The sequence below is a fragment of the Mesoplodon bidens genome, assembly GCF_964165515.1.
Source record: "Mesoplodon bidens genome assembly, chromosome: 2".
NCBI classification, from domain to species: Eukaryota; Metazoa; Chordata; class Mammalia; order Artiodactyla; family Ziphiidae; genus Mesoplodon; species Mesoplodon bidens.
In genome coordinates, this window is record NC_138177.1 from 143,685,418 (window position 1) to 143,708,151 (window position 22,734).

The following is a 22,734-nucleotide window of genomic DNA, read 5'->3' on the forward strand; positions in this document are numbered from 1 at the left end:
AATGCTATAATGCATGGCAAGTTCTTGGTACAGTGCTTAGCACACAATATGATGATCAACTAATTTTGGTGCTTTTTTCCCTCTTTGAGCTTCACTTGCCTCAAATAAGGGAAATGATATCGATTGCATGGTATTGGGTCGTTGTAGAAGTGATATTAAGTTACAAGTCTTTCCCTCCTCTGGGCCTTTGCACACAGTATTCCTTTTGCTCCTCTCTCCCCATTTCTTCCTGCCTGGCTAACCTTTGTTGTCACCCACTTCAGGAAGTCTTCCTTGAGACCTCATGCTGATTTAAGGCCTCTTCTGGGCCCCCTCAGGCCCTGGGTGTTTCTGTTAGACAGACATCACACTGTTATTGTCCTGCATAGGCCCTGTGGGTGGATGGGTAGACAGAAGGAAGGATACAGGGATAGAAGGAAAGAGGGATGGAAGGATGGAGGGACACAGGGATGATGGAAGGAAGCATGTGGCAGCACTTCGAAACAGGTTGCACCAACAATGAGCAGGCTCGTGGGACCCCAGAGGCCAGCCTGAGCTGGCCCTGCCACATCCCCACTCCCTAGGGACCCTGCCCTGTAGCTCCCTCAACACTTGGTCACCTTCCCCCCACCTCCATCCTCCAGCACTCTCAGCGCGTGGTCCCCAGTCATTGGCTGTGGTCATTATTACCCCCAAGGCCGCAAATGAGAGACAGTCAGGTGCGGGGTGCAGGTGAACTCAGCCATCGCCCCGGGACCCGGGCAGAGGCGGCAGCAGAGCGGAGCACCTGGCTAGGCTAGCGGCTCTCCGAGGCTGGGCGTGGAGCCCCCGAGCTCCGCGAGATGAAGGGGCTGGAGCTGCTGCCACTGCTGCTGGCCACCTGCGTGCTGGGGGCGCGGGCACAGCGCCGGGTCTACCTGCTCGAGGAGTTCCAAGATGGGGGTGAGAGGCTCGGCGGAGCGGGAGGGGATGGGGGGCAAAGGTAGATGGGACCCTACCTGCTCCTCCTCAATCAGCTGCCCCAGCCGTCTGCAGTTCAAATCTCTGCTCCTTCCTTTCTGGCTGTGTGACCCTGGGCTAGTAGTTTACCCTGTCTACATTTTAATTTCCTTGCCTATGAAACGAGGACAGCAAAAGGCCTCTTGCAAAAATTGTTATGAGAATTCAATGAGGTAAGATAGGTAAAGCATCTCCCCTGGTATATAGTAGGTATGCAGTAAACGCTTGTTCCCTTCCCTTCATCCAGAAAACAGAAGTGAACTCTGGAGGGAAAATATGAGCGCTAATTGTGATAGTAAAATTTTGTGTTTCATAAAATATCAGAGCTCAGAGGATCTAGGAGATTTCATTGCCCAGCCTCCTCCCTGGAATGACTCAGGAATATCAGAGAATTAGGGCTTATTTACCTAAGGACAGATGTTCAATGGTACTGTTTCAGCCCACAAAATACTCTTCATGTGTGTGTGTGTATGTATGTGTGTGTGTGTGTGTGTGTGTAAAATGTGATTAGTTCTTTGGAAGTGCAGTGGATAGGGCACTTGCCTAGGAATCAGGATTGTTTGGATTTGAGTCTATATTCTACCGTGAAAGTCTGCATAAGCCCTTTCCCCTTTCTGAGATTCAATTCCCTAATATACAATACAAGTAACATTGTGTTGAGAACAAGCTGCAGAGATGGTGCCGAGGAAGGAATGAATAAGCCCAGGCAAGGGGACCGGACCGGAAAGTGTCAGGGAGAAGGTGAAACCCAAGCAGGGTTTTGAAGGATGAGTAAGAATTTATCTGAGGGGCAGGAATGGAGAGAAGGGTGTGCCAGGCAATAAGAACAGCATGTACAAAGGTTCCCAGTTATGACACAGTCAGCAGTGGCATCTTTAGGAAACTGGAAATTGTGAAAGGGAGGGTGGTTGAGGGGAGGCTGGAGAACAGGCAGGGCCTGGATCAAGGGGGCTAAGGAGCCTGGCCTTTTGCTGAAAGTAGTGGGAGCTAGTGAAGATGGCAAGCTGGGGAGAAACAAGATCTGGCCTGGGTATTAGAAAGAACATATCAACAAAAATGTGGAGAATGTACAGTGAAACTGACCAAAGTTATGAATGGAGGAAAAAAACACCCCAAAAACAAGCAAATAAAAAAACATCTGGGAGGCTCTGGTAATCTTCTTGGTGAAAAGTGGAGAGGCTTTGGGGAGGGGGTTGGTAGGGGGTATGTGGGGAGATAGGGGAAGGGGCAGACAGGAGAGATGTTTAGGATTTGGCTGAAGCGTGGGATGCAGGAAGCCCTCAGCTTCACTGACTGGCTGTGGCGGAACCTTCTGACAAGGCACAAGCCTCTTCCAAGTGTAGGTTGCTGGACCCCATTTCCTGACTGACCTCAGCTATCCTATGCAGTGAACCCTGTGAGGCTAAGCTTCTGACCGTTAGCTCCTGCCCCACCTGCCCACCCTCACCTGCCTGGGGTGGCTTTACCCGCAACACAATTCTTCCTGTCAGAAGGCAGAGAACATGCGCAGATCTGCAGTCACTTCCCCAAGCACCGAACCCTCCTTGCCCAGTGTGGCAAGAGTGAAATTCCCAAGGGTGTTATTGACAAATATTTCTGAAATACTCCTTGGAATCAAAAACAAAGGGGCTCTAAGTCCCAAACCCCAAGACAGTTGATCATGAACAAAATCCAGCACCTATGTGCAGAAAAGGCTGCTCTGCCTGATATCACCTCCTCCAGGAAGCCTTGCCTAGGCCTCCGCTAGGTCCCTCAACTTCTATGCTTCCTTTGTGTCAGCCCTACTCACACTATGGTTGTCATTTACCCGATTCTCCTCTGTTTCCAGTGTCAAAGTCAGTGCCTGGCTTAGACAGGTGCCCGGTAAAGGATTATTGAACGGTTGGGGCTTCCCTGGTGACACAGTGGTTAAGAATCCACCTGCCAATGCAGGGGACACGGGTTCGATCCCTGGGCCGGGAAGATCCCACATGCTGCGGAGCAACTAAGCCCGTGAGCCACAACTACTGAGCCTGCGCTCTAGAGCCCATGAGCCACAACTACTGAAGCCCACGTGCCACAACTACTGAAGCCCACGCCCCTAGAGCCAGTGCTCCACAGCAAGAGAAGCCACTGCAATGAGAAGCCCTGCACCACAACGAAGAGTAGCCCCTGCTCACCGCAACTAGAGAAAGCCCGCACACAGCAACAAAGACCCAACGCAGCCAAAAATAAATAAAATAAATAAATTTATTTTTTAAAAAAGGATTATTGAATGGTTGAACTGAACTTTCACACACACGCATCCAAAAATCACATCCTATGAAGAAAAATGATTTTCCAAGCAATCTTCCTACAGTAGGACTTAGAGACGTTACTTTTTGATGTTCAGTGCCTACTTTAAAGAAATCAACCCAAAATGTAATTAAAATGCTGAAAGGAGAGAGATCAGAGAGATGTGCTGAGGGGCTGATGCTACTCATGACTGCGGAGGGTTGGACAGTGGGGTCACCAGGGTTCTGAGGCTTATCCTCAGAGTAGAAGACCCAGAAACCAAATACTGTTAGGGTACTCAGACCTGGGAAGATTTAGATGCTGGCTTGTTCTTCCAAACTCATATGAGGCTGGTATACAAACCAGATGTGCATAAATTCATGAGCATCTCAGACTTAACATGTCTAAAGCAAACTCCTGTGTTCTCCTCCAGACTTGCTCTTCCCCTGGTTTCCTCCATCTTAGTAAGTGACCCAACCATTCACCTGGTCGTTTAGGTCAAAAGTCTTAAGAGTCATCTTTGATTCCTTTTTTATTTATTTTCCCCTCATTGAATCTAGCAACAAGTCCAATTGACTCTACCCTCAAATTATATTCTGAATATGGTATTTTATTTTTACCTCTCATATTGCTGCCCAGGCTAGTTCAAGCTATTATCACCACTCATCTGGACTATTGCAGGAACTCGAGTGTCTTCTCTGCTTCTGTTCCTGCTTCTCCATAGTCTCTTCTCATCTAAATTTCAGAATGCTCCTTTTGAAACATAAATCAGATTGTAGCATTCTGGAACTTAAAAACCACCACTGTCTTTCTATTAGATTTTTTTTTTTTTTTACAGTACGCGGGCCCCTCACCACTGTGGCCCCTCCCGCTGCGGAGCACAGGCTCCGGATGTGCAAGCCCAGTGGCCACGGCCCACGGGCCCAGCTGCTCCTCGGCACGCGGGATCCTCGCGGACCGGGGCACGAACCCATGTCCCCTGCATCGGCAGGCGGACTCTCAACCACTGCGCCACCAGGGAAGCCCTTTCTATTAGATTTAAAATAACATCCAGGCTTCTCACCATGACCTACAAGAATCTCCGTGATCTGATCCCTGCCTGTCTCTCCAATCTTATCTCCTGCTTCTTCATTACATTCTAGCCACACTGGCTTTCTTGCTGTTTCTTAGACACTCCAGGCTCAGTCCCATCTCAAGGCCTTTGCACTTGCTGTGATTTCTGCCTGGAATATTCTCTTAGATCTTCACGTGGTTTACTCCTTCTCATCATTCAGGTTTCTGCTTAAATGTCTCCTTAAATGTTGGAGGGGCTTTTCTTGTTCACTCTATCAAAAAGTATCCCCCCATATACATATCTATCCCTTTGTATGATTTAATTTTTTTAAATCAACCTTTTTGAGATATAATTTATACACATAAAATGCACCCATTTGAAGTGTATCATTCACTGAATTTTGAAAAATATAAACACCTGTGTGACCATGACCACAAGTAATATATAGAACACTGCCATCACCCCTGAAAGTTCCCTCATGAACCTCTGCATGCTTAATTTTTCAGAATACTTTTCACTGTTCGATGCATTTCTTGTTTACATGTTTATTCATTGTCTTTCTTTTTCTCCTCGCCATTAGATTCACTTCCTGAGAACACAGTGCTTCTCTGTTGTGTTCATTGCTGTCTCTGTAGCCCGCAGAACAAGTACATAGCAGATGCTCAATTATTTTTGAATGAATGAATGAATTGCACTGGGAAATGACTCTTTCGAGAGATCAGAATGCTCATACTAGCCAAGGCAAACACTTTCTGGTTGTCAGGGACCCAGGAAACCAAATGCAGTGAGTCAGAACTTAATCTTTGTTGAATGCTTATTGTGTACCAGTGGATTTTTTTCTTTATATCTTATTTTATTGAATCTCTCAACAGTTCTGTCAGAAAGATGATATCTCTCTTTCACTGATGAGGAAACTGTGGTTCAAAGAGGTTGAGTGACCCTCCCAAGTTTACACAGCTAGTGTCAAAAGTGGTTTGGAGGCCAAATAAGCAAACTGGAAAGCATTCATCGCATTTTGCAGTTAAGAGACCATTTCACGACTCAGAGGAGTGGTGGGGGTGGAAGGCTGCCTATAGTAGGTTGAAGGATGGATGAGGACCTGGGAAATGAACAGGACAGCCGTGGGCTGTTTTGGAGAATCCCGGCTGAGAGAGGAAGTCATGTAGGGCTCAAGTAGGTAATTTGGGATGCAAAGGGAAAGTGAAAGTGGAAGGTTTGGATGATACAGTGGGGCTTTTGCAGAAAGGCAAATGGGCAGGGGAGAAGTGAGCAGAAAGGCACATGGTCGAGAGGAGTGAGCAAGGTGATGGATCCACATCTCTATCAACTTTACAACCCCTGCACTTGGTACAGTGCCCGGCTCATAGAAAATGCTCGTAAAATTTTGTGGGAAGAAGGATGGAGGGAGGGAGGGAAGAAAGAAGGATTGTGAGAATTAGATAGGAAGGAGACAGCTGACAGGAAAAAAATGGAGGGGATCAAAGAACAGGTGTACTTTGAGTAACAGAGCGTGAGAGCTGGAGGATAGAAAGCCACAATCATGGAGGGGGGAGTTTGGGTTTGAGATTTCAGAGGTGGAGCAGTTTCTGGTCATAATAAGGTCCAAGGTGTGTATGTAGGGGCAGATGGCTAAACTGGAATGGATGGAAGGTCACTGGAGATGGGGTGTGTTATTAATAATTGGAAACATTCAGAGACAAACCTAAATATCCATCAGTAGGGATGAAGTGAAGTATGATACAGCCATATAATGTTTGGAAAGTTCTTAATGTCATGGGGAAGTGTTTATGATCTAAGCTTAGTTGTGAAAGGTACAAAATTACATATAAGACATATATTGTCACTATGTAAAATATATTTGTGCATAGAGGAAAGGAATAGATGAAGATATAGCAAAATGTAAATGGTAAATAATGGAATTTCAGATGATTTTTTTTAACTTTATTTTCTACAATGAACTTGTGTTACTCTTTTAATTAAAAACTATTAAAAATGAAGAGAACTGTTCTGTCTTTCCATTTCTTTCTGGAACTGAATTTCCTCCTTTTGAACTCTAGTTTTTACAGCTAAACTGTATCTGATGCCTTAGGTAACCTTTATTAAGCATAGTTTTACTCACTAGGCATGATGCTTTACACACTCCAGTTCTCACCTCCACTCTGTAAAGTAATTATTTTTCCAGTCTACAGACAGTATAACTGAAGCTCAGAAACACTGCATAATTTGTCTGAGGTCACACAGCTATTAAATGGCAGTCAGGATTTGAACCCAGGACTGTGTGATATCAAAGCTGATTTTTCTCACATTACTCCTGCTCCCCACCCCACTGCCTCCCATGAATCTGGTACTTGAAGTCCTTCTAGCTCACTTTTTTTTTTTCCCTTCAGTACGCGGGCCTCTCACTGCTGTGGCCTCTCCCATTGCGGAGCACAGGCTCCGGACGCGCAGGCTCAGCGGCCATGGCTCATGGGCCCAGGTGCTCTGCAGCATGTGGGATCTTCCCAGACCGGGGCACGAACCCATGTCCCCTGGATCGGCAGGCAGACTCTCAACCACTGCGCCACCAGGGAAGCCCTCTAGCTCACATTTTAAGTAGTGCCTAGCAACCCCAAGAAAGGTAAAGCTTAGATTCTTTGAATGTCAGAGCTGAAAGGGCTCTGAATGCTCATCTAGCCCCAAATGGCCTCCTTCTCCCCATTTACGGATGGGAAAACTGAGGTCCAGAGAGAGGATATGACATGGCAGGACCATTTATGGGTTTGTGGCAGAGCTTGAGTCAGGCTCCCTTCTTTCTGCTGTTTTCCCAGACTATTCCAGGCCACATTGCAACTTGGCAACTAGAGGGTTTTTGGAATTCAACCCTCTCATTGTACAGATGGGAAAACTGAGACCTAGAGAGGAGAGGTGGTTTTCCCAAAGTCACACAGTGAGTCCGTGGCAGAGATGTTTGTTGAACCCAGGTCTCTTACCTCCATAAAGGATGCACTGGCCACTTATGCAAGCTGCCAAGTGTCAGGTGGCCAGCAGGTAATCATACCAGTGACCTCAGGGACAACATGAGCTTTTGGAATCTCAGACTTCGCATTAAAAAAAGGGCACATTAAAATATGCAGGAATTGTGGTTGATTGAATTGGAGAATCATTGAATTAGTGACATAAACAGGTGTGAGGGGGAGAACTTATGGTGACAGCAAAGGCCATTGTCAAAGTACAAATTCAGACAGAAAGAAACCGGAATTCAGATGAGGGACTGAATGATGCAGAAGTCACAAGGGGTGTGTGTGTGTGTGTGTGTGTGTGTGTGTGTGTGTGTGCACGCGTGTGTGTGAATGCTAATTCTGTCAGTTCTCAGACTTGACCATGAAAACTTGGCTGAAGAGACATTCTGAGACAAAGGACCTCTGTGCCCAGCTGGCTCAGACTTGCTGAGGACAGCCCAGCAGGGCTGAGGAACAGCCTGCTGCTCAGGCTTATGACTGATAAGCTATTGGGACCATCTGTGGATTGTGGATACTTGGACATGCTGGGCCTGAGGAAGAATCACCCTGGACAGATGCCCAAACCCAAGAGGCCTGATCCAGCTGGCCTTTCCAGGTCTCAAGTACAAACTGATGGCAAGGATCTCTCCAGAGGCTGCAGGGATGTGGAGGTGAGAGCAGGAGCCATAGTTAACATACAGAAAAGAAAAAAAAAAAAGGCTGGAGGGAAATATAGCAAAATGTCGACAATGGTCATCTTGGGAGGTAGATTATGGATATTTTTACTGCATATTTGCTTCCTCTGGGCTTTCTACATCTTCTACAATAAATTATTTACTTTGAAAATCCAAGAAAAATAAAATAAGGAAAGCAGATGATTTATTTGTCTGTTTCTCTGTTTAGACCCTGAGCTCTTTGAGGGATTATGTCTTGTTTGTACCCTGGCGTCTAGCACTCACACTGGCACAGTATAGGTTCTCTGCAAAAATTTAAGTGAAGGACTTAAATTCTATCATAGTTCAAACATATGGGCTCTTGTTTAATGTTCACTTTCTTAGCAAACTTGGCTATCTGCTTCTTAGGGTATAGTTGATTAGAAATGACAGCTTACAAAATGAACGGAGGACCCACTATAATGCCCGTTCAATGACAGCAAAAATAATAATGTTAATAGTTATTATTAATCATCATCCTGATATTAATTAATAATTATTACTATTATCTTAATTAATTTGGTCCTCATGCCAAACTATCATTCAACAAACTTTTATTGAGAACCTACTATGTGCACAGTGTTCCTTTCCTTAAAGAGTTTAAATATAATCCTTATTTACAGATGAGAACACAGATTCAGAAAAGTGATTGACCCAAGATTCTTATCCAGTGCTATTCACCACCCCATAAGGCTTTTTACTAGTTGGTAAATATCTGAGTAACTATGGTCTATGTGGCAGACGTGCAGTTAGACTCGTAGACAGAAAGAAAGGAAAGGAAGTGAACAGGTAAGTTGGCAGGCAGGTAAGTGGGACGTAGGTCCACCGGTTTCACAAGAGCTGGGTAGATTGCTAGAGGCAAACACACTGACCTCAGGGAGAAGTGAGTGCTCACAGCTGAATGGGAACAGCGGAGACAGAAAAATTTCAAAACAAACTCACACTTCTGCTGTACATTACAGCCTAGTACAGAGCTTGAGTCTTCAAGAAACTTAAAATTTTGTTTAGGATTCTCTACATAATGGGTCAGGGTCTTCTATAATGTCTACAAAACTTTTCCATTGAAAACGGTAGAGAAAATGTTGGTACCTGAAGCGGTAAGCTTTAGTTTATCTAGAAAATTCTCTTTTGCAAAATATAATCTGATGATGTTGAATAAATGCGGCAAATATGTATTTTTATCTAATTATGCAAGCATTTTCTAAAGGACCTATTCTGTTCCAGGCTCAGGACTAGGTGCTGGGGAAGACACAACTTTTACCTTCAAGGCTACAAATATTTCTCTCTTTACCTTTGATATTATGTATCTTTGTATACATATACACATATACAGATTCAGCTTCAAGTAGTACTTATTGAGCACTTACGATGTGCCTTACACTGTGTTGCATGCTGTTTCATTTAATTCTCCCAGAAACGATGAGGTAGGTAAAACCTTTCTATAGATGAGTAAACGGAGTCTCAGAGAGGCTAAAGATCCTGCTGAAGCTAGTGGAAGAGATGAGGCCCTAGTCCAGTCTTCTGATTTGAACTACACCAAAAGCCAGGCATCCTAGGAGGTGCATTTTGGAAATGAGTTCATTTGACAGAAGAATCATTGTTATTTGGTCTCCCTGGTTCTGCATCTTTACAGACGTGGCTGTGATTATGTGCATTTATTGGCTAGATGTGGGAGCACCCAAACACCTGTTATTTTTTGTTGGATGGATCTCTGGGGACATACAGATATTTGAACAGTTTGAAGGAAAGATTTAACAAGGAAAAAAAGATGGTAGCATCCAACCTTGGTAAATACACTGCTCTCTTGCTCTCAATTAATAAGCGCTCTCCTTGATCTGGCCCCTCTGCCCTGCAAAACCATACAGTACTGCTTGCATTTCCCTTGAAACACCATGCTGTTTCATGCCTCAGGGCCTTTCCACATGCAAGACATTCTGTTTGGAACACCCACTCCTACCTTTTCTTCTTTTGCAGTTCTTCTTCAGGCATGCCTTCTCTGAAATCTACCCTGACTCTGCAGGGCAGTCAGTGCTTTTCTGAATTTCACTGTCCTGTGTGTCCCTCTATCACTCCCCTTACCATACTGTATTGTAATTGTTTACTTGTCTGTCTTTTCGGACTCTGAGCTCCCTGAAGCTCGTAGGTCCCTGGAGGGACCTTGTCAGATTCAAGTCTGTGCCCCTGGTGCCTGGCATAAAATGAATACTCAAGACATATTTGTTGAATGAAGGAGTTATGAGCCCAGGACCAGAGTACAGTAGAACTGGGCTGTAGTCTCAGCTCTGTAACTGGCAACTGTGTCCATGAGCAAGTCGCTTCCTTCTCTTGGCTTCATTTTCTCTATACACAATACAAGGAGGTCAGGTTAATGACCACGAAGGGTCGTTCTGGCTTGAGCCTTTTATGATGTTAAGATGTTATGATGTTAAGAGGAAAAGTATAAAACATTAAAATGGAACTTTATTAACCAGGTGACATTATTCTCCTAACAAGAAAGGCTCCTTATTTGAGGACATCTTAAACTGTGGCAAGTTAGATTTGCATCAGTACTGTTCACCCAGAAAAACTGATTAGTGATAAGAAGTTCTGAGTTCTGTTCTAACCTCTCCTACCATAAAGTTCAAGGTGAAAGCTGTAAACAGTTGCAACATGCATGCCAGGCTCAATTAACATTTGTCAAGTGGATTAATAAATGAGTCAGTCCATTTGTAAGGCTGAGGATCTATGGCATAGGCAAAAGGCATGACCATGCATCCATTCAGTCATTCAGCAAATGTTTTTGGTGATTTACTCTGTGCTAGAAACTGGGACACAAGGGTTAGTAAAATAGTTATGAAACTTCTCAGTCTGGTGGGGAACATTACTCAAACTATACACAAATTATTAATTACAAACTGTAAAGTACTATGGTTGATTCTTACATTTGCTGTACACTCTTTAGGTTACAAAGGACTTTTCACACACATGACTTCATGGGAAGCCATATAGTATAGGGATCAAGAGCACAGATTTTGATGTTGCAAAGCCCAGGGTCCAAGCCTGCTTACTCATTTAACTTACAAACTTTGTTCTTGGACAAGTTTCAGAGTTCCAGTCTCCTCATCTTTTGAATGCGGGAAAAAATAGGACACTTGTCACAGAGCTATTATTGGACTACAATGAGAAAATGCATGTAAGGCCCTCTGCACAATGCCTGACATGTAGTTGCTAAGCAGTAGCTATTCTTATGATTACACAAGCTTTTTCTCTTCATAAAGCTTTCCCCTGCATCCCCCTCTCCTTCCAGAGAAGAGGCAGTATTTGAAATCAAACAGATTTGGATTCAAATCTCAGGTGCACCACTTACTAGATGCAAAATAGAACTAATAATATCTATCTTAAAGCATTATCCATGGGAGTAAATGAGGGGAAATTTTCAGGGAGCCACACAAGGGTCTAACACATAATAACAAATCTTTTGACTTTGACATCAATTCTTACCCTTCATTGCGTCAACTATGGTCAGGGAAGCAGGATCCATTTCATTCAAGCCACAGCAGCTTGAGGCAGGAAGAACCTCCTGGGGCCCCTCCCTCAGGAGTGATGGGTGAGGTCGTCACTGAGACGTTCTGGCCTGTGTAACACGAAGATCTTGGGAATGACAGGGGAAGACAAGAGAAAGCAAGCCCCTGGGCCTCAGGAAGGGAGGTCGTTGGTTGTTAGACTTGAGTAATAGGAGTCAACAGAGCTAGCTCAGCGTGGCATTATTAGAGGTATGTTGATATGGGGTTTTCATGGGCAGAGCTAAGGCAATAACCCTAGATATCGGTTAGTCGGATTTGAGAAAGAGAAATTCAGCTGCAGGGAGGAGACAAAATAAAGGCTACCCTCAAGGCCTCTTCCATCTCAAGCTGCCAAGTTGCCCCATGACTCTGGGACTGTGGTGGGTCCAGGAAGTGGGAGTCAGCAACTCTGAGGCATAAAATCAGAAAGGCACTGAATGTTTGGATGGAGTGCCAGGTCCCAAAAAGAATGCCTCTTTGTCTATATGCCATCTATGCCAAAGCAAAACAAATTTATCACCCTCTCTTTGAAACTGCAGAGGAGAGTCTAAAAAGTTTAAGCAATAAAAAAGGGTAAATGGAAATTGATTGTTCAATATCATCATTACTAATTCAAGAAGTATAAAATGATATTGCTAATCTCTTTACTTGGTAAGCTAATTTTATTATTTTGTTTTACTAAACATAAATGTGTATCAGGGCTCAGTCCCTCAACCGTATTTTCCACCAACTTTTATGAGAGTGTCTCATGCCTTTCAAACAAACATTCCTGTAGTGGTTTTCAGGATTTCACTTTCATAGGGGAGGGTGGGTTAGAGCATTAATGGAACACTAACCATATGGTAGTGCATAAATGGTGGGGTTCAGGCATCAGATAATGAGGGGGATTTCAGGAATACTGGAGTACTCTATTTTATTTTACTTCATTGACGTATAGTTGATTCACGATGTCGTGTTAGTCTCAGGTGTACAGCACGATTCAGTTGTACCTACATATATATTTTTTCAAATTCTTTTCCTTTATAGGTTATTGGAAAATATTGAGTATAGTTCCCTGTGCTATACAGTAGTTCGGAGTTATCTTTTGATATCCCGTTACTGTTCCCATAAGACTTGATCAGCCTTGGCTGTATTTCATTGTCTTTAAAAAAACACAAACCATTTTTATATGTTGCTCTTTTTCTTCTTTAACTCCCTAGATGGATGGAAAAAACGATGGGTTGAATCTGAACACAGGCTGGATTATGGTAAATTTCAGCTCACGGCAGGAAAAATTTACAGAGATAAAGAATAGGGTAAAGGTAATTACTACAATTTAGGAACATACTAATTTACTGAGAAAGTTCTGACTTTTATACAACTGTTTTTATTTGTGATTACCAGTTCACTTCTCTTTCTTAGAATAAAAAGAAGTAGTAGAATGTGAAGAATGAAGTCTCCACAAAAATAATAATGTATTTGTTGAGTAACAGGTATTTTTTTTTTTTTTTTTTTTCTTTTTTTTCTTTTTGCGGTATGCGGGCCTCTCACTGTTGTGGCCTCTCCCGTTGCGGAGCACAGGCTCCGGACGCGCAGGCCCAGAGGCCATGGCTCACGGGCCCAGCCGCTCCGCGGCATATGGGATCCTCCCAGACCGGGGAACGAACCCGTATCCCCTGCATCGGCAGGCGGACTCTCAACCACTGCGCCACCAGGGAGGCCCGAGTAACAGGTATTTAAAAGTAAGTTCTTAGACACATTATCCCCATTAATCTTCCTAATAACTTCATGAGATGGTTACTATTATGTTCCCAATTTTTCAGGGGGCCTCAGAGAAGTTGAATAATTTGCCCAAGGCTATATTCACAGCTGGCAAGAGCTGGGGCTGAGACCTGATTCTAGGTCTGACTCCAGGACTGTGTTCATTACCCAGGACTATACTGCTTTCCCCAACCCTAGGATTTTTTAAATTTAACACTCTGCACTTGAAACAGGGGAAAGCACTATGTAACCCCCAAATACTGCTCTCCCCTGGAGCTGCTTGGTACAATAGAGAACTGAGCAGACAGACCTAGAGCTATGACTTGCTGACTGCATAATTTAGGCAAGACTTTTCATTTCTCTTAGCCTTGATATTAGATGGAGATAATAGTCATCATTTGCCATGTTCATTAGACAGGGCTGCTGTAAGAGCCAAATAATATTAGGAGAGAAGGAGGAGCTCTAGGCAATGGTTTTTTGTCTGAGAAAGCTTCTGTCCTATAAATAGAATCCATTGATTGTCCTCGGGAGTGATTTCCCATCTTCTTTCTCCTGGCTACTGTTATGGATCTCATTTTCATGTTTAGTAAAGAGGAGAATTACAAATTGGCTTGAACATTTAAAGCCTCATTTAAATCCACTCTGGAAAATTGTCTCCCAAGGAGAAGAGAACTAGAGGCTGTCTGAGTGACTCTTCTGAGGGCTCAGTCTGCACAGCCACCCACCTACTCTCAGTTTGTTTGTTTGTTTGTTTTTAAAATTAATTAATTTTTGGCTGCATTGGGTCTTCGTTGCTGCGCACGGGCTTTCTCTAGTTGCAGTGAGCGGGGGCTACTCTTCCTTGCGGTGCTCGGGCTTCTCGTTGCGGTGGCTTCTTTTGTTGCCGAGCGCTGGTCCTAGGCACACGGGCTTCACTAGTTGTGGCACATGGGCTCAGTAGTTGTGGCTCGCAGGCTCTAGAGCACAGGCTCAGTAGTTGTGGCACATGGGCTTAGTTGCTTCACGGCATGTGGGATCTTCCCAGACCAGGGCTTGAACCCGTGTCCCCTGCATTGGTAGATGGATTCTTAACCACGGCACCACCAGGGAAGTCCTCTACTCTCAGTTTGATTTCTTGGTTGTTGCTCCCCATACCTCATCCTACTCAGGTTCATTAGGTACCTCCTGGTTTTCTAAAAGGGTTCTGGGTTCAAACGAGGCTCCGGGGCGCGCATGTGTGTGTGGAGGGGAATCACATGGCTACACAGCTAAGTTTGGTAGAGTGGAAATTCAAGACTTGGTTTTCTACCTGTGGGTTCAGTGCTCTTTCCTTTGTGCCCACTCCTCCCTCCATGAAGTCTTCTCTGGCTACTCTAGCCTCCCTTGAGGTCTTTGGGGAAATAAGCATACTCTTTAAAATATAGACAGCTCCTAATGTAATATTAGACATGAAAGTGCTTAGAGCACAGAGCCTGGTGTGCAATAAATTCTCGAGAGACATCTGAATCAGCACCTGTGATCCTTCTGAGCAATTTAACACATATTTATTGAGCATTTCCTCTATGCCAGATCTTTTTTTTTTTTTTTGGCCGTGCCACGTGGCTTGTGGGATCTTAGTTCCCCGACCAGGGATCGAACCCAAGCCCTCGGCAGTGAAAGCACAGAGTCCTAACCACTGGACTGCCAGGGAATTCCCCTTAGATCTTTATATTAAAGAGGCCCCTGCTCTTCAGGAGCTTAAAAATTATTCAAAGAGACTGAAATAAACTTAATTGCAACATAATGTGACCCAACGAAGTACAAAGAGCTGTGGGATCATGAAGGAAGGATCCTCACCAAGCATGAATAATGATAGTCCCTTGCATTTTATACTGACAGTTTACAAAGTGCTTCTCACATCTCTTACCCATTTAACTTTCACGGGAACCCTCTGGGGTATGATTAATTACCCACATTTTGCTGATGAGGAAGCTAAGACTCAGAGAGTTAAAGTGACAGAGCCATAACCAGAAAGCTGGGCAGCAGCTTAAAATAATGAAAAGACCACTAGCCTGGAAGTCTGGACACTTGGCTTGTGTGTCTGTCACTTGTGACTATATGATCTTAGATAAGTAACTTTCCCTCTCTGGGGCTTGGTTTTGTCACCTGTAAAGTAATGTAGTTAGACTAGAAAGGCTCTAAGACCCCTTAGAGCTCCGATATTCTCTGGAGGAGGAGATAAAGTCTCGGGTTGGGGGCTCCGGAATTAGATAGACTGGTTGTGTGATTCTGGACAAGTGAAATAGCCTCAATGATTTCATGATAAAGTGGAGACATTAGTAGGGCCCACCTCATAGGGTTTTTATGAGGATTAAGGATAGTAATACACATGAATGAAACATATTGTCTGGTAAAGAGGAAGTGTTCAACAAATGTTAGCAACAATTATTACTTATTCTAAGAGTCTGTGCTGGGCCTCTTCCTACCACAGCAGTTGTGCACGGCAGAGCCTGATTCTGGCCACCCATGGGGTCTTAATAGAAACAGAGCTTGTTTTGTAAGGCTTCAGAATAGTATTTAAGTATCTCTTGAAAATCAGAGACAGTATTGTATAAGGGAAAGAAAGTATCAGTCAAACATGTCATAAAAATCCCAGTTTAGGGGACTTCCCAGGTGGTCCAGTGGCTAAGATTCCGTGGTCCCAGTGCAGGGGCCCTGGTTCGATACCTAGTCAGGGAACTAGATCCCACATGCTGCAACTAAGAGTTCGCCTGCCGCAACTAAAAGATCACACATGCCACAACTAAAGATCCCTTGTGCTGCAACGAAGATCTCACATGAGGAAACGAAGATCCCCTGTGCCATGACAAAGACCCAGTACAGCCAAATATATAAATAAATAAATAATATTAAAAAAAAAATAAAGTGGGTGCATTTAAAAGAAAATCCCAGTTTAGTTCCTTACTAGCCTTGTGGCCCTAGGCAGGTCACTTCACCTCCCCGTGACTCAGACTCCTAATTTGTAAAAGTGAAGATAGTACCAATTTTGCAGGGTTGCTCTGAGGCTTGAATAAGATAATGTGTGTAAAGCATCCAGGACATAACCTGGCATGCAGTAGGTGAGTAAGAAAGTAGCAGAGATTGGTGAGACCAAGTGCTAGGTTTCTCTGGCTGCTCTTAGGGTATTTAAATCTAAAGATTCTGTGCTCTCTGCTCTCAGGTCTCCAGACCAGTGAAGATGCCAAGTTTTATGCCCTCCCCACCAGGTTCAAGCCATTCAGCAATGAGAACGAGAACTTGGTGGTTCAGTTTTCAGTAAAACACAAGCAAGGCATCCATTGCGGTGGTGGGTTCGTGAAACTCTTTCTTGACACCCTGAACCATGAGGATATGCATTCAGAATCCGAGTATTACATCATGTTTTGTAAGCTCTCTGACAGCAGTCGCTGTCAGCCCTGTGAGGTCTTAATGAGAGCCACTGTAGTTGTAGAAAAGGTTCAGATGGAAATTTATTTATGTTTAATTTATTGTATTGAAGTATAGTTGATTTACCACGTGTTAATTTCTGTTGTACAGCAAAATGATTGTTATATATATACAGTTTTTATACACACATACACATACAAACATACACATTCTTTGGAACAGGAAATTTCTAATGTGATAGCTCCACCTCGCTCTGTGGTAAGACTCTTAGAAGACCTGAGAAAAGCAACTCTAAACCTAAATGTTAATATAGAGGTGAAGAGTCACATGGTATTAACAAGGCTACGGTACAGAGAGACACTTTCCATTTCTAAGAAAAAGAGAAAGGGATAAGAAACTGTGTAGATACCCTCAAATGTACCTATTACAATAAGGCTTTGTGCTCTGAAGGAGGTTCCTGCCCTCAGGGAGAGAAAGGCACAGAAGGTTAGGGAAATCACCTTTATCCAACATCTGTAGTGCATCCAGTGTTGCACCTGTAACCTCAGTATACTGGCCCTCCTTGGAGCAGTCCAGCTCTTACTTAGCTCAGTTTCAACGTGGTTGATATTTAAAAAACCAAGAAACAACAGCAACTAATCCAACTCCCAAATCATCGGTGAAGAATGTGGATTTTACTGAAGGTTTTTGCACAAATTCAGAGGAAAGGGTTAAACTACACATCATAAACCAACATTTCCTTAAAATTCTCTCTAGATATTTTTTCTTTTCCCAGGGAGCTCCAGGTCTCTCTCTTGCCCTTGCCAAAATCCTCCTCTTCAGCTGCTTCATCCTTTTTCTGTCTGAATCCCTTCTCCCTCAACTCTCTTTCTTATCTTTCAATCTCTTTCTTATTTTTCAATCCCTTTCTTAGGTAGACCAATAAAGCACTATGGGGGTCTAAAACATGAGTCTGCCCATCTCTATTTTTTTCAGATTCTACCCTTCTCACAAGGTGCTTATATTGTAATGTACATGGTGGTTGTAGAAAGGAAATTGGAAATAGGTTTTTTTAATGTGACTTTTTTCCTTTTCAAATGAATATTATTTATTTGATGCTCAAACAACCCAACAAGTTTGGGCTATTATCATCTCTATTTTACAGATGAGAAAACAAAGGCAAGAAATTTGCCCAAGATGAGTAAGTCGGAAGTCAGATTTTGAACCCAGTCTGTCTGGCTGTAAAGCCTGGGCTTCTTCTACTCTACCCTTTTGCCTTCTGCTTGGTGTGGACACAGGCATATGAATCATTTTTTAAAAGGCAGAATGAAGACATACTTTTAAAAAGGTATTGATGAGGAGTTATGAGATCACAAAAGATGGCATGTCCACCTGGGAGCTTTTTGGAGAAGGTATTAATTATTCTTTGAAGAATGAGTTAGATTTTAACAAGCAGAAAAGGAGATAGAGTAAATGTAATTTGGGCATAGGAAACAGTGTGTACAAAAGCTCAGAGACATGAAATTCAAATGCAAGTAGAAAAACGATGTGACCAGTGTGGCTAGAGCACAATGAGTGTGTGTGTGTGTATGTGTGTGTGTGTGTGTGTGTGTGGTGCACACAGGCACATGTTTAGGATAGTCAGAGAGCAATAGCATGGGAAATTAGGTAGAAAAACTAGGTTAAAACCTATTCTTGGTGGGACCTTCCTGGTGGCACGGTGGTTAAGAATCCACCGGCCAATGCAGGGGACACAGGTTTGAGCCCCTGTCTGGGAAGATCCCTCATGCCTCAGAACAACTAAGCCCGTGCGCCACAACTACTGAGCCTGCGCTCTAGAGCCAGCGAGCCACAACTACTGAGCCCATGTGCCACAACTACTGAAGCCCATGTGCCTAGAACCCGTGGTCTGCAACAAGAGAAGCCACCACAGTGAGAAGCCCGCGCACTGCAACGAAGAGTAGCCCCCCGTCGCTGCAATTAGAGAAAGCCCACGCGCAACAATGAAGACCCAATGCAGCCAAAAATAAATAAATAAATAAATTTATATTTAAAAAAAAAACCCTATTCTTGGGCCTTTGCCAGGTTAAGCTCTCTGGACTCACAAATCAACAGTTTCCTCTAAAGTTTTCACAAAGCAGGAAGAGCTTCAGGCTCTGTTTCTAGTTAGGCTTGGGTTTAAAGCCCAGCAATGCTACTTATTAGCTGTTTGACCTTGTGCAAGTTGCTTAACTTTTCTGGGCCACAATTTTCCCAACTAAAAGTGGAGATAGTAATACCTCCTTGTGAGAATTAAATGACGTGGTATTAAGTGCCTGGCACAGGAGGGGCTTCCAGTTGGGTTTGGTCAATGGAAACCTGGCAGAAGATCACAGGGAGGGAGGGGAGTTGTGTCCCTTGGCTGAAAGTCACAGCTTATCTCCTGGCTGCCCTCTCTACTGAACTCCTTTTTTTCCTGGGCTTTGGTAACTGCCCCTTCTCCTAGCCCCTTCAAGCTCAGGGATGGGAATAGCCTGGAGCATAGCATTATTCCTTATATTTTCTCAATGTCCTGCCCCCACCATTTACAATAGTCCCTTTACGCAGGTTCGATCCCTCATTGGGGAACTAAGATCTCGAATGCCGCATGGTGTCCAAAAACAAAAACAAACAAAGAACAAAAACAGAAAAAACCCGAAACAAAACAAAGAATTAAAATAGTCCCTTTATTAAATTCTCCTCAAATAATCCTAAATTTGTGTGTGCGATCTCTTTCCTGCTATGTCTGTATTAGCCACAAAACAGGCAAACTGCCTAAAAGTGATGTAAATTCATGTATTGGGATTTAATTTCCAGGCCCTGACATCTGTGGCTTTGGCAACAACAAAGTACAAGTCATCTCTCGTTATCAAGGGAAATACCATGAGAACAGCAAGACCATCAAGCACAGGGTGAGTGTGTGGGCTGGTCTTCAGCCTAGGGGGAAGGATAATAATTTTGCATTTGTTACCTCATTTAATCCTTACAACACCCCTATAAATTAAGTACTAGCATCTCCATTGTGCAGATTAGAAAATAGACCCAGAGAAGTGCTGTAAATTACAGGATTTCACATAGAAGCAATTGATCTGAAAGCCTAGGAAGTCATGTAAGCTTATCTCTTGGAACAATGTTTACCATGGCCCACTTCCCCACTGCTAGATATTGGAAGAGACGGGGGAGATGGGGAGTGCTGGACTTAGAAATGGGTGGTGAGTTTACCTTAGTAACATCAGGGTTAGAGAGATCTAGGTTGGCTGGAGGATAATAGCTTGATTTCATCAGCCACTCAACAGGAAATCACTGAATGCCATCTCTGTGCTGGGCCTTGGGCTGGGCATAGAGTGAGCCAGGCATGGCCTCTAATCTCACAGAACTCAGAGTCCAGTAAAGGTAAGAGTCAAGCAAAGGAGAATGACTACTTAGTCTGATTGGGGTCTGTGAGAGCACAGAGGAGGCCCCCTACCCAACCTGGTGCCTTAGGAAATGCTTCAGAGTAGCACAGAGAAGGTTTCTACTATGCTGAGTTTTGAATGATGAGCATGAATTGGTCTTGTAAAGGAAGGTGACAATTTCAGGGAGGACTGAGCTACTAGAAGAGGTAATCACATGAGAAAAGTCAAGGAGACTTGAGAAAGAGTAGCACTGCAAGAAGTCTGGCACAAGTAGAGCACAGGAGAGAGGCAGAGACTGAGTCTAGAGAAGCCCCTAGGTCCTGAGTCATGGGAGAACTTGTGTTTGGGGCAAAGTCCTTCCCTAGCAGGACTGTGCATACAGGGACTCCCTGGGATCCTGCTCAGGGTAGACATTGTGCTGGGACCTGCAGATACAACAGATGAGTCAGAAATGATCCCTGCAGTTGAGAAGCTCAGAGTCTAGTGGGACAGACAGAAAAACAGACAAGGTCAAAGAATGACCAGAGCTGTGATGAAGGGAAGGTTGGGAACTAGGTGAGACCAGAGGAGTTTGTACTCAGGAGAATGAGACCCAAAGTCTCTTTTGGGTTAACCAGAGAAATGGGATGAGGGATGTGGTAAAGTGTGTTTGTGACTATGTGGGAGGTGGCATTCAGGAACTGAGGGTCTGTTTTAGATGGTGCATTTAATGCTTGAGGTCCAACAGGGGACTGAAATATTCCTCGTTCCCTTTCTAGATCAATAAAGACACTCACCTCACCTGTACACTCTGATTATTCGCCCCAATGCTACTTATGAGGTCAAAATTAACAACCAGCAAGTAGCAGCTGGGGACCTGGAGGACGACTGTGACTTCTTGCCTCCCAGGAAGATAAAAGACCCCTATGCCCGGAAACCAAGGTAATGGGATGAACACGTACAAATAGAGGATTCTGAAGATAAGAAACCTGAGGTGAGGTGTTTCGCTGGGAAGCAGGAGGGGATCTTAGCTCTGGGGATGGGCAAAGGAAGCTAGGAACAATGGAGCAGAAACGGGGAGCATCTTTCCCTCAAGGAGGTGTCCAGCTAAATATTGGTATCCAGAGAGACATGGAGGGAAGAGGGAGGCACCTCACGTTTATTGAGGATTTACTGCCCCTGCTAGCAGCCTCTATGAGGACAAGGAAAGTGATGCTTAAAAAATGAAGTGACTTGCCCAGGCACACATACATTAGAACCAACATTTGAACCTGGATCTCTTTGATTCCAAAGTTATTGATATGGGAAACATGTGGAATATACTCACTGATTCATTATCATTCACTGGAAAGCTGTACTGGATACAGCTATGAATAGAACAATCCAGGGACTGAGAATCCTCCTGGGACTCAGAATCTAGTGAGGGATACAGACAAGTACGTAGATGCAGGTCACACTGTGTAATTAATGGTGAGAGTCAGGGAAGCCAAATCCTGTGGGAGCCCCAAACAGGCTCCTAACTCAGGCTGAGTTGGGGTGCAGGTGGTGTTCTGGGAAGGAAGAGGCATGCTTCAGTGATTTGGTTAACCTAGGGATTGGAAACATAGACTTTGGGGTCAGACAGATATGGTTTGTATCTGAGCTCCACCCTTTACTAACTGGGAAACCCCACCTATAAGCAGTTAGGCCTTGGGCAAGGAATATAACTGCTGTGAAATTTCACAAACAGGGATTATTATAATACCTATATGTGAAGGTTGTTGTAACAATTAAATGAGCTAATATACATAATTTAATGCCTGGTACATAATAAGTTCTTAATACATGGCATTTATGTGTTAATCATGTACTGAATTTCAAACAGTAAATTCATTACAGCAAGGGAAATTGAGTTGGAGGAAAAATATTCCAGACCCGGAGAACAGCAGGAGTGAAGGCACATCAGTTAAGTGGAAAGTAACATGGTTATGTAAAGAACTGAAAGCAGCCGTTTAGTATTTTAGGAGCATAAAGTTCAAGGTGGAGAGTGATGGAAGATGAGTTGGAATGGTCTGTTGGAGCCAGGTAATGGAGGGCCTCACTTGCTGGGCTGCTGCTCCTGAGGTCAGAGCAGATTCACCCTCATGCAGAGGAGACGCTCAGGGTTCAGCAAAGAGCAGCATGGCACCCAGCAACTGGAATCCATTCCTTAAGGAGAGGCCTGTAGAGAGGTGGGCGGTGGCCCAGCCATGTGTAGGGAGATTCAGTGGGCTCCAAACCCAGAGGGAGGGAGGTGTAGTCAGGGAATTAAGGCAGATGATCAAGCAGTGTCTGGATCTTCAGCACCCTGGGAGAATTAGGGACTAGTTTACTTCCAGACCCAGCAGGCAGGCTCAGGGCAGCAAGACAAACCATAGACTCTCCCTCCTGGTGTGGACCATGCACCTGATGTAGTCGGGGCTGGATCAAGGCCTGAGGGAGAGGGGAGAGGCTGCAGGCCTCTATGCTCCCTGTTGAGTAGACCCGGAGAAGGTGGAGACGACTTAGATAGGCTGAGCTCTATCAAGTCTATAGCCCCCAGGAGAGGGTGCTGACTGTTAATGTCTCAGGAACCACAAAACAGCTGAGGCATCCCAGGAACTAGGGAACTTCATGCTACTGAATGACTGTGAGTCTAGTGGGCTTGGCAGCAAAGCCTTTAGTAAGTCTGGGAAGTGGTCAGCACCAAGGTGAACTGCCAGG

The 22,734-nt window shown here is 44.2% G+C and overlaps 1 pseudogene across 1 annotated transcript in view; it reads left to right on the plus strand.

Annotated features, from left to right (window-relative positions):
* Positions 1–821: 821 nt before the first annotated feature.
* Positions 822–22,734, plus strand: part of LOC308605056 (calreticulin-like) — a 34,302-nt pseudogene continuing 12,389 nt past the window's right edge. Inside the window, exons 1-6 of the transcript XR_014017864.1 lie at positions 822–921; positions 2,758–2,841; positions 12,718–12,819; positions 16,437–16,640; positions 19,457–19,551; positions 20,793–21,007. The product of XR_014017864.1 is annotated as a calreticulin-like (transcript). The remainder of the gene's footprint in view (positions 922–2,757; positions 2,842–12,717; positions 12,820–16,436; positions 16,641–19,456; positions 19,552–20,792; positions 21,008–22,734) is intronic.